Here is a 13428-nt window from a genome sequence, read left to right on the forward strand (position 1 = left end):
AAGTCTTTAATAGTGGTAGTTTCTGTTCCTGCTTAGCGCTCAGCAAGCCGGGAATGGGACGACTAATACGCCCGTTGTCAATATAATGCGACCGGGTTGGGTGTGTTGCTTGGTGTCTTCGGTGGCATGCTTCAGTGATAAAGTACTATAAAAAGGGCAACAGTTCCACTATTCAACCGTACCGTAGTCTCCCAAAACACGCACCTCGCACACACGTTACACACTGCATTCATGGGATGCCGTCCTTACACGACCCTGGCTGTTAATAGGACGTTGAAATAATTAAGCAAACAAACAAATCACAGGGGTGAGCTCAACTGAAGGGTAAAGGTGAGGTGGTGTCAAGGGAGACGTTATGAAGAAGAAAATCAGTTAGGAAGATGAAATCTCAAAGTATGTCACCTTTTACGAAATCACGTTAGAGACAGCAGGAACAATCTGTGATCGCTGGCACAATTGACACGTCACATGCATGGATTGTGGTGACGTCAAAATTAAGCGGATGGCACTGAGCATTTTGTACAAAATTACATATAGTGTGGTTGTAGTGAAAATATAAATATTTATTATTTACATATATTCCAAACATGTAATAATAATGTTTGTTTGATTAAATTATGGTTCTTTTAACAGCCAGGATCATGTAATAGACGGCCTCCTATATATGTGATTTGAAGCGTGTATGAAGTGCATGGTGCGTGGAGACTGCGATATTTTCTGGTTGTGTCTTCTTGTATAATGTTCTGCTCTCGTCTCTTTGACAGTTGATCACATGGGATACCATAACGGGATGAATTTCTCCACGTACGACAATGATAATGATGGCCACAGTTACGTGAACTGCGCGTCTAAGTTCGAGGGCGGTTGGTGGTACAACAGATGTTTTGAGGTCAGCCTGAATGGCAGAATCTACGTCAACAGTAGCTATAATTCCAAGTCAATCATCTGGAGCGACTTCTACCCAAACTACAGACGGCCGCATATGATGAAGACCAAGATGATGGTTAGACCGTCGTCATAAGCTATCCGTTCTTTACTGCAGGCAGTAAACGAGGGTAGTAAATCCAGAGTTATCTCCCCGGATCACCATAACATAAACTGTCGTGTTTCATCAGCTTGAAATTGTTCAAACAGTCATCAGTGACAGTGGCCGTTTTTAAATTCACCTACGAGTGAACAACTATAGACGGCCGCATATGATGAAGACAAAGATAATGGTTAGATCTTCGTCAAAATCAAATTAATTCGTCTTTGCATATTACAGAGTTACCTCCCCTGTGTGTATGTATCCAGTGTATCCATTCTTCAGAACATAAACATTATATTGGTACAGTTTTGGTTAAAAAATGGAACCCTGTCATACACCTCTATTGGATTGTTTAATTGTATTTCAAGGGTTTGCATTAATGTTGCTTCACATAAAATTCATTTGTAATAAAATTGGTTCGTGGGCAAATTTCCATTGTTCGTAAAAGAGGTTCTTTAACCTATTTGTTTTTCTGTGATACACAATATGTGCTGCTTCATTTTAGTACCATGTTTTTTTTTTTTTTTTTTTTTTTATTAATATCCTGTTATGTATGCTTGCTTGCTTTAATTACCCTCACGCTACATTGTATATAATTATTATGTTATTTATTTTTATTCTTACTTTGATTGTTGCAACAACAGCTCTACAGAGCTAACGTTTTTTGTTATTCAATATGCGACGTGAATCTTGTATCTACATAATGTATTTTTATGATCATATATTTACAGTTTGCACTGATATGTACACAATAACAATGCTTTCTGGAATTATCATTATCAGTGCATAATGATAGTACAACACGTGCGGCAATTATATTGTTACGGGAATAGTCGCTGAAGTAGCAACGTCCGGTGATGACATCACTTTTGGATGGAACATATGAATGACTCGATTCAAATAAGATATTCAGTCGAATTCGTTGACGATGACGGGAGAGAAAAAAATGGGTTTTTTATTAAAAAAAATATGCAACTGTCGCGAGAATAAATAATAGTAATATTTCTCAGTTAAACAAACATTTTTATCTAACAGTTGCGGAGAGAGATTTCAAAATTTGTTTTAATTGGTGTCCAATGCTTTTGCGTCAATAAAATTCGCTTGTTTCTAAATCAAGACATTCTCTGAAGTCGCGTGTACTGTACGGATTCCGGTTAGCGGCATTTGCCCAATTATTTTCCTTGACACAAGATAAAATAGGACTTAAGTTTGACCGGGTTATGTTGCTCGGTGTCTTCGTCGGCATGCTTCAGCGATATAGCACTATAAAAATGGCAACAGTTCCACTATACAAGAAGACACAACATGTATATACGGCAGTCTCCCAAAACACGCACCTCGCACAACATACACGCAACACACCGCATACATGAGAGGCCGTCCTTACATGACCATAGCTGTTAATAGGACGTTAATTAATCAAACAAACAAACAAAATCCAGAGCTATTAAATGACAAAATATCAATAAATGTTTCAGTGTGAATTTAGTATGGAGTTAAAATAAACCCAATCTGATTAAAATGCATATCCTTATAACCACCCCGTTCAATAGAAGATCTGACAACATCCCATAAGAGGTCATGTTCGGATGACCTTTATACCACCTGTACTTAAGATCACAGTTATTTTTTACACATTGCTACGTCAATTGATAACGTCATTTCGTCCCAGTATGCAAATACATTTAGCTTTGTTGTGATCTTTGAGCGAGATGACTACCTACATGAAAATAATTCGGACAGCTATTTCAAACTATTTCGTCCCGAGTCAAGATTCTGGCAGTGTTATTGCCCATTTCCAAAGGTCATCTGGACGTGACCGCTAATGGGATGTTGTCGGATCCTCTTATCATACGTAGTGATAATAAGGATCTGTATTTTAATCAGATTGAAATAAACCCACTTTCAAACCTAGTTTTTTGTTTTAGTTTATTTTACAATATTCTTCTTGTTAAATGGACATGTAAAATTTGATGATGCTATCAAACGCACGGATTTGGCTGTATTCAATTTACAAACTACAATAGGTACATCGTATAAGTAAATGATTTGCTCAAAACCGTAACAAAAATGATATTATATTTCCCCATTTTTATATGTGTACATTAAATTCAGAACCTAATGACAGATAATAGACCATTAGCGGTGAACAGAAATAAAACAAAAGGCCGCCACAAATTCACACATATTGCTTTGTTTAATTACTTTTTATTTGACCAAACCCTATAGCGTGCAAACGAGTGATTAGATTTGTATTGTGTGGCGACACAATTTAAAGCATTGTTGGTCAATCCATTTCCATTAAGATGTTTGAACCGAAATGTAAACGAGAAAATGAAACTCAGCAAAATTGGATATATATCCAAAGCAAATAAAAATACCACTCTTGCCTAAGTTTAACATTTTCAAGTGTTGTACTGTGAAATGCGAAGAGGTCGATCACGCAAACAATTATGTACACTATGAAAATTCCAAGCGTTCCACTTCTTTATTAATGCACAATACGACGAAATCACAGAATCCCAAAACATAGACATCCACACACAGATGACATTACAGTGTAGGACGTCCTAAAATAACCTTAGGACTGTCTTAAAATAACCTTAGGACTGACATAAAACAACCAATGTTGAGCCTAATAACCCAGCACCAACCCACTATACTGCCATTTTGATGAACATCTCTCGTCACTGATTTGCTTTTGGTTTGCTTTATCGTATTTACGTCATATTACGTCAGGCGCATTTAACGATGACCTCTCTATCATGTGATGTCTTCTAATGTGTGTGAAGTGCAAGTTGTTTTTCTAGATTGTGTTCGTGTTGTCTTCTTGTATAATGTAACTCTTGCCCTTTTTGTAGTGCTATATCACTGAAATATGCAACCAAAGATACCAAGCACCAAACCCCACCCGGTCACATTATAGTAACAAAGGGCGAACCAGTCGTCCCACTCCCATACTGTTGAGCGCTATGCAGGAGCAGAAACTACCTCTTTCATAAAATATTGTGCGTCTATGCCTTGGGACAGAACCCTGCGCCTACCTAACAAAGGCGAGCACTCAACTGGTGGCCAAAAGTGAGGCGGCGTCAAGGAGATGTTAGGGAGAAGAAAGTCGGTTAGGGAGAAGAGAAAAGATAATATCCTAAATTTAGTCGTCTTTTATTATACTTCTTTCATTAATGCACAAAATCAGAATGTTGTCGGTTGGTCATTAACATTCAGGTCATTAAAGACAATCTCCCCAGCATGCAGTGTGTGAAACGTTACATTTTTTGTCTTTTGTTTTTTTTTTTTATTTGTGATATAGCACTTTAAAAAAGGGCAAGAGTTCCAACATACAAAAGACAGACAACACGAATATACCGAAGTCTCCCAAAACACACACCACGCACTTTATACAAGCAACACATCGCATGCATGGAAGGCCGTCCATACAGGACTTTTCTCTTCTTCCTAACCGACTTTATCTTTCCTAATGCCTCCCTTGGCATTGCCTCACTTTTGGCCTTGAGTTGAGCGTTCGCCCCTGTAAGGAAGGCTCTGGGTTCCGTCCCCTGGCCGAGACACACCAAAGTCTTTAATAGTGGTAGTTTCTGCTCTTGCTTAGCGCTCAGCACACAGGGAGTGGGACGACTGGTTCGCCCGTTGTCAGTATAATGTGACCGGGTGGGGTATGTTGCTTGGTGTCTTCGGCGGCATGCTTCAGCGATATAGCACTATAAAAAGGGCAACAGTTCCACTATACAAGAAGACACAACATGATATACCGCAGTCTCCCAAAACACGCACCTCACACAACACACGCAACACACCGCATACATGGGAGGCCGTCCTTACATGACCATAGCTGTTAATAGTACGTTAATTAATCAAACAAACAAACAATGAATCAATCCGCGAGAGACACCAGACAGCACACTCCACTCGGTCATATGCTGAAAGCGACACACCCCTACTATATTGAATGTTAAACAGGGGCAGATTTACCGCTATAGACTATGGTGTGCATAGCGACCAGGAGAACAGAAACAAGAGTCTAAGAAAGTCGGTTAGGAATAGAAATGATAATATCACAAATTTTGTCGCCTTTTACACACATAAAGGCAACAGCAGTCACATTTCTAACGCCCTACCTGCAGGAAGACCTGAAAATGCAAGTAACCATATTTAATCGTGTTCACATTCATACAAGGCAGACATGCAAATTGTAAAGAAAGTTCTTTAAGTTATATGTGCCGTATTTTTCATACTCACGAATCAAGATAAGCTTTTTATATGTTATTCATCACCAAATTTACTAACATTTGAAAATTAAAGTACTTTCAATGCATTGGTTTTAATTATACAAATACAAATAAGAGCAGAAAATGATTTTTAACAGTGCTGTCATTAATCATTATATGTACATCTATAGTGAAGCGAAATGAGTACCTACGGTCAGACCATGAAACCAATTTGTGGTCTACAATTTTATTTAACATTTTACAGTGTTATAAGTAATTGTAAAGTGATTTCTGCAGGAAAGTTTCCATCTAAATATACATAAGGCATAAAAACAACAATTTTACAGTACATAATTTCTGTGTTGTAACTTACGTTTATAAGGCATCTGAAGCCATTTGAACGATTTTCACGGCTTAATTCATCAAATCTTGTGGTTTTCAATAAATTAATGAAGATAAATTAACCTGCAAAAATTTTCGCCCAGTTACGGCACATATAACTTTAAGTATGATCACCATTTGGATGCAGAGAAGAAAACACAATCAGATGAAGGTTTGTTGCCTATTTCATTGAGGTATTCAAAGTTTGCAATAGTGAACTAGCTAGATATCACGCTAATCATAACCATCAATATCGTCCTAGGTAAGACAAGTTCAATTGATACAATACTTCCATGCTTACTTTACCATGTAAATGTTTTTAATGTATTAGTGGTATTTTTTAACTGTCACATGTAACGTCATGACATTTATTTGTTGTTTATTTTCATGTGAATTAATTTTTCTTTTGGATTTCATTTAATGTAAGCATGATAGCCTAAGTTTCAAAAAAGGAGAAGAGCGGACGTCGTGGATATAGGTAAGTATATACAACAAGACACTTCTTTTTGGGGGCAGTATTTATAGACAGGTTTAATGGTATATTTCTATTACTGTTTGCATTTTATGATTAAATAATGAAACAATTTTTCTCCTTCACCTTCCAGATGTTATTGGTATATGCGTGTAATGCATTATTGTATTTTATATCAACATGTCAACTCAGATTAAAAACAAAACATAAAACAGAAATAAAATTGGATAAGTTTTTATTTCTTGGGCATATTAATAGTGAACTACATGACACTTCACCAAAAATGTTTACTACCAAGCTCGAAGTTTATTCATACAAAATCTCTCACAAATGGTGAGTTTTGAACAAGTCAGTAAAGTTTCAAAAGATACAAAATGGTGTGTTAAACATGTAATGTTAAAATAAAAGAATTAATTGGAAATTTCTTATATGGACTAGATTCCATCTTGCTTAATCCAACATAATGGTAGGTTGTCTCCTTTGCTTGACTTACACAAGACTCGGCAGAATCCATTCAATTGTTAAACACTAACCTTCGTTTGACAGGGTGAAAAACACAAGGGAAATAATCTGATAGGTTGCCAAAGTGAACCGAAGGGACGTAACTCTAACAGATCAGAATGGTCAGAATCTAGCATGAGATATCTGCTGTATCACAGCCTTTTATTGTAACGGACAAATAATTGACACAATAAAACAAAATGAAAACGCTTACTGAACTGACTGACTAAATGTCGAAATTTTAAACAGTATTCGACCAAATATCTGCCCAGAGCGCTTAAAATTTGAAGCTAATAAGAAGGCGCTTAATAGAAACTTTGGACTACATTTGTAGCCTTTCATAAAATTATTCTATAAAGTAAGCTATAAATCAATTTGCAAAAGAAATCAGTAAGGAAACCAATACCGTTTTCATATGTTCAGTCTGCATTTAATTCGCAGTAAGTGAAATTGAAGCCTAAAGGAGGGGGTGCGCTTGTAGGTCGAATATGGTAATTTGCTGGTTAAAATGTTCGTTATTTAAACCTATAATTAATTAAAAAAAAGTTCACAAATACTGTCACAGCTATTTTAGTCTTTTTAATAGTTCTATCAAGCATAGTTTACGCAATGTTACAACCAAATTTGAACAGATATTGAATATTCATTGAAATCTTAATAATCTGGTTCTTTGTATTTCATGAAATCACGCAGCACAATGACTATATTAATGACAGAATTCAGGAATAAATTAACTCAATCACCCCTGAGGACACATGTAGACTCTTCTAAATCAAAGACTAGACTAGTCCATTATATTTCAGAGGTGAATGAGTTAAGGTTTTAAATAACAAATCCAGAAAAAAGGCATATTCAGAATGAGTTAAAATCATGCTTAAATTAAAGAGCAAAACCTAAAATATCTTTTGGGGGATGTTTCAAAACATTAACTGAAACGTGTGTGGTTGGGGGCTGATTCGGAAACCATTTTTTAAATTTGAAACTGTTTTATTTCTTTAGTTCCATTAGCAACATGTTAAGTTTCATTGGCTGCTTTATCAATAAGAAACATCAATGTGAATGAAAGATAGAAATTCAGATCTACTCAATTTGATGTGCAATCACATGAATAAAAAACAAAGTAGTCAATGCATCTGGGCCTTGGTGATAGACAATAGTTAGGTGATACTGTTAAGGTATCAAATGTTTTTAAATTGAATTTTGGCTGATTTTGTGCAATAATTTTGTGAAAAGTCACAAATTGGATTTTATTCACCATCCCTTCAATTTTCACACATTTTGACACCACAGACACTTATTGAGTCGACTATGGCAAACATTTCCCTTGGATCTGATTTCAGAAAGACATCAAATTGAATGTGAAGTGTTCTAAAACATACATTAAATGATAATTACAACGTAGCAGCTAATCACTGTGCATACTAACAATAAAAACAAATAATGGTGTGACATTTAAGTCAGCAAAATAATATATTATGCAAAACAATATGGCACAAACAAAATGGAAGCATGGTGAATAATGAGCACCAAGTAAGTCTCTACAGTTTTTATAAGAAAGTTTTCAAAAGCGTTATCAAAAGCCTCAATGTTAAGAAAAAGTCTTCAGTTTTCAGTTTTGAATCAGCCAATCACAGATGACGTTATAAAACGTAACGTCATTTTTGATTGACATTACAAAGACTTAAACCTAATATAGTCTCGTGATTTGTCCTGCCTACCTGTAATTATGACGTCATATTCTGGTTGGACAGTATGCTGTCAAAAACATTGAAAGATGGGTCTGAACTCACTTATTCAATGCGATTTAATTATCAGAAAACCCTTTTTATGAGAGGTCATTCTTTAAGTCAACCTTGTCAAGAAATTAATATTCTAGAATTTGTAAGATATTATAACGGTTCTTAAAAAATGTTTTTGAAATCCAGAAAGGATTATATCTATAAAAATCCATATATCTAAGAATGAAGCCATTCGTGCTATGCAAACTTTGAAACTTTTTTTACAATTTCATATCATCCAAATTATTTGACCACTTCTCAAGGAAATAATGCATTCCTTCATATTCTTACGTGTTTCTCTAATATTACAAAACTTCGACCTTAGCCTCTGTATACATTTTCTTTGGGTTAAGATTCGAATATAATATAGCACTAAAACAAAATAGAATATTTTTTAGATAGAGTTGAAATGAAATCTTTTTGAATAGAATTATTTTAATTCTTAATCATACAAAAATTTCAAATTGAGGTACATTGTATTTAATTCATAAAATGTGCTTTCCAGTGTGGTATAGAAATTTGCATTTGGAACTTTCGCATAAACATGTATGGAGTCATACAATACGCCAGCTGTAAATGGTTTTTTTTTTATTTCATTTTTAAAAATTGTCAATTTCATCTCTCCCAAAATGTTCGTCTTCACTATTTCATGATAGCTGAAAATGTCAATAAAATGAGTTATCTGATAAGTATGTTGTCCAGCAGGAAAAAGACCATGAAACAAACTCTCCAGACCCCATGATCACGTAACCGCCTTAACAGTCTCTTAATTTAACTAGAATAAGTTAAGTCATGTTTTAATGGCTACGTCTAAACTTCAGTTTCATGATCCTGGAACGAGTTGAAATAAATTTTGCAAAAGAATTACTTTCCTATCAAGCATCGTATATTTTCAAAAGTTTATCGGTCCGTTGATTCTAATTCAATCTGTACAATATCTGATTGGCCAAAATGGTTTTCGACCCAAGAAGTGTCCGTCCCATTTTCAAGGCCTCAATTTAAATGCACACTGAAAATATGAAAATTTGAATATTGTTTGATGGCTGACTTTGTGCAATTATTTTATGAAAAATTCATCCAAACTTGGTTCTTTTTTTAAAAAACGATCATTTACTTTTCTTCAATTTTACAGTGCCTTGGGCGCTTGTTGGGTCGAATACGGTAATTAGTATGTATATGAAATGAAGTTTGCACCTAAATGATTTGTTCACCATGTAAGCAAAACTTAAAAATGTTCTTGAATTTCATTATAAGCACTCCATAAGTAAGAAAACCTGTCTTTACACAAAATAAATTCCATGGTGTTTCTAACTGACAAAAACATAAATAAAATAAATTTTGTACAAAACAAAGATCGACACACATTCATCCCATACGTGTCATTGATACTAAAAAATGGTTCATGTTCATATAAATGTAATATTCTATGTGTTCATGTTCATATAAATGTAATATTCTATGTGTTCATGTTCATATAAATGTAATATTGTAATATTCTATGTGTTCATGTTCATATAAATGTAATATTCTATGTGTTCATGTTCATATAAATGTAATATTCTATGTGTTCATGTTCATATAAATGTAATATTCTATGTGTTCATGTTCATATAAATGTAATATTCTATGTGTTCATGTTCATATAAATGTAATATTCTATGTGTTCATGTTCATATAAATGTAATAATTTTTGTGTTCATGTTCATATAAATGTAATATTCTATGTGTTCATGTTCATATAAATGTAATATTCTATGTGTTCATGTTCATATAAATGTAATATTCTATGTGTTCATGTTCATATAAATGTAATATTCTATGTGTTCATGTTCATTATAAATGTAATATTCTATGTGTTCATGTTCATATAAATGTAATATTCTATGTGTTCATGTTCATATAAATGTAATATTCTATGTGTTCATGTTCATATAAATGTAATATTCTATGTGTTCATGTTCATATAAAGGTAATATTCTATGTGTTCATGTTCATATAAATGTAATATTCTATGTGTTCATGTTCATATAAAGGTAATATTCTATGTGTTCATGTTCATATAAAGGTAATATTCTATCACAAACTACGTAAAAGCCTGTACACAATACTGATGGGATATAAAATATTGCCACTTTATAGGTAAATCACAGCAGAGCACTATCAATAAAATCTCTATCAAGCAAAAAAATTAAAATGGGATTCAAATAAAACATGAACAAAGTCAGCAGATAAGTACTATAAACAAACTTATTTCCACTTGCGATAAAATTCCGCGAAAATCAGAAATCATGTAAATAAATCACTGCGAAAATGTCTAACTCTTTCAACCCTATGTAACTTTGGTAGACTCTACCATGCATTGATCTGGACGAGTCCATTATGACCTATAGTGGTGACAGGGTTAAAAAACCGCGAAAATAAGTTGGTTTACATTGTAGTATATTGGATTCAAAGCAAAACAATTCGGACTAGGCATTGATATTGACTAAGTAATATTATGTCACTTGAAAACCATCTACATTTCCCTTGGTAATTTACCACGGGAATTAAAAGACCTTGACAACCGTATCTGCATAGTTACCTTGGTCAGATATAAAAAAATAACATAAAACATCCATCATAGGTCATTCTTAATTGACCCATTCACCCCTGAACATCCATTACTGTTCCCACTTTTGAAGCCGAAGAGTTCAAATCGTGTTTTCGGGGTTGAATGTGTTAATTATAGAAACAAAATTGTTAAGCACATTTTAGCAACTAAAAATCATGGCAAAATGTAAAACAAATAAAAATTGTTTGATTTGAAATCTCTTACATTTGATTTTACCGATTTGAATTTAAAAAGGGAAAACATATTTGATTGAAATCCCTGTTTAATGTAGGGAGAACAAATAGTTAAGATAAATAACGTAAATCTATATCTTCTATGAAGCATATCACCTGAACTCCCAACAGCACGATAGTATGAACCCTTAAATATAATCATCCGCAAGTAATTCTTGTTATCTTCCCCAAGTTTTTCAAACTTGGGAGGATATCAAATGTGTTTTCTCAAGTAATATCACTACTATATAGATTAACATGCTTTCTATAACATTTTGTGTTTTTTGCCAATATTTAGATTTTGTCAAAATTTATCGCCACAAAACAGTTCTGATAATAGTACAGTGAATATGTTACAACTTTAAAGCAGTAACAGTCCTTGTGTTATTAAACCCAAGAAAAAGTTGGTGAACAGGTTAACATGTGATGAATGGTATGAACAAAATTTAGACGTAATTCAACGATATTGACTGGCCATGGTCATCTTTCAAGGTAAGAATCCATATGATTTATTTATTTTATCACATTTATACAACAGTTACTTACAACAAAATCACCCTAAATATTATTCAAAATATTCTAATTCTTATGTGTTAATTATTCGCTGAACTGGTATATACTGCTGACTTGCAAGAACAACATTAATAATAGGGATTTCAGTTACATATCAACAGAATTTAATAGACCAATTGTGAATCATGTTACATAATTTATTAGACAAATGGCGATTCAGGTTACATACCAACATAATTTCATGGACCAATGGTGATTCAGGTTAAATAATTCATTGGACCAATGGTGATTCAGGCTACATACCAATATAATTTAATGGACCAATGGTGATTCAGGTTACATACCAAATATATTAATTTAGACCAATGGCGATTGAGGTTATATAACATAATTTTAATGAACCAATGACGATTCAGGTTACATACCAACATAATTCAATGGGCCAATGACGATTTAGGTTACATACCAATATAATTTAATAGACCAATAGCAATTCAGGTTAAACACCAACATAATTTTACGGACCAATGGCGATTCAGATTACATACCAACATAATTTTACGGACCAATCGTGATTAAGATTACATACCAACATAATTTAATGAACGTTTCACATTTACAATACAAAATATTGCCAACATTTACAACCCAAACAATGTCTCAAGATATTCCCTATTAGAATGCATCTAACATGAAATGTGAAATCCATATTAGGAATTTGAAAGTTCCTTGTCAAAATATCAACACCGGTGGAAACGTCCAATCACACGTAGCTATGTAATAAAGACAAGGCTGATTGATTATGAGCAAAAACACGTTTCAGTGAGAAGTCCTCCTTTCATCAATATAGACAGAGGAATGTGGCGATGACAGCGGCGATGAAGATTATAGGAAGATTGCACCTCCAATCATCGACATTTGTGGAGGAATGTTGCGATGACGGAGATGAAGATCATGAACAATAACATCCCTCCATTCATCGATTCAATTATAAGTGAAGGAATGTGGCGATGAAAGCGATGAGAATATGGGACAACACCTCCAATCATCGATATAGGTGGAGGAATGTGACAATGACGGCGATGACAGCGATGAGTCATATAACCATACATTCTACTATTCTTGTCTTGTTTCCACTCACCTGTAGCAAACAAAAAAGACCAAAGAGGCCTGTGTCACTCGATCGTCACTAGCAAAACTTGAAATTGAATTGTTACCAAACTTGAAATTTAAAGATGGTCCAACGCCGACGAATGGTATTTTTTCTCAATAAAAAACAGTAGCAGACCTATTAGTATTTTTCTTTAATTACAAAAGTTACTTATTTCACACCAAAACCACCATTGAAAAGTTCAAGCTTCTTATTTTAATTCAAGGTAAAAACATTAAAAATATTTATTTTTGTCACGAAAAAAAAAAAACCATGGCATTTGTGGCCTATGATGAATGAAGTAGTGATTGTGCAGGCACAAAAAGCTCAATAAATTATTCCACATGCAATTTTGTGTTACGTAGACACAAAGTCATATATACACGATAAAACATCAGTTGTTCTGATGATGGTAACGTTTATGCTATGTCGGCGATGGAGCATCTTTAATTGGTATGCTAAATAAAATGTCAATACAACATCCTTGTTTGGAAATATATGATCTACACTGTAAACGTACTTATTTTAGCACAGTCAGATTTTAGCACAAAGGTAGA

At 34.0% G+C, this 13428-nt stretch overlaps 1 protein-coding gene and 1 long non-coding RNA gene across 2 annotated transcripts in view; one reads left to right on the forward strand and one right to left on the reverse strand.

The window, feature by feature from the left end:
- Positions 1–13428, forward strand: part of LOC138311163 (uncharacterized) — a 159113-nt gene that overhangs the window by 71481 nt on the left and 74204 nt on the right. The window lies entirely within an intron of this gene.
- Positions 11905–13428, reverse strand: part of LOC138311133 (cyclin-dependent kinase 14-like) — a 47234-nt gene continuing 45710 nt past the window's right edge. The window contains exon 18 of the mRNA XM_069252593.1: positions 11905–12862. The gene's annotated coding sequence lies outside the window, so the exon portion shown is untranslated. The remainder of the gene's footprint in view (positions 12863–13428) is intronic.

Source organism: Argopecten irradians, chromosome 16, assembly GCF_041381155.1.
Source record: "Argopecten irradians isolate NY chromosome 16, Ai_NY, whole genome shotgun sequence".
Lineage (NCBI taxonomy): Eukaryota > Metazoa > Mollusca > Bivalvia > Pectinida > Pectinidae > Argopecten > Argopecten irradians.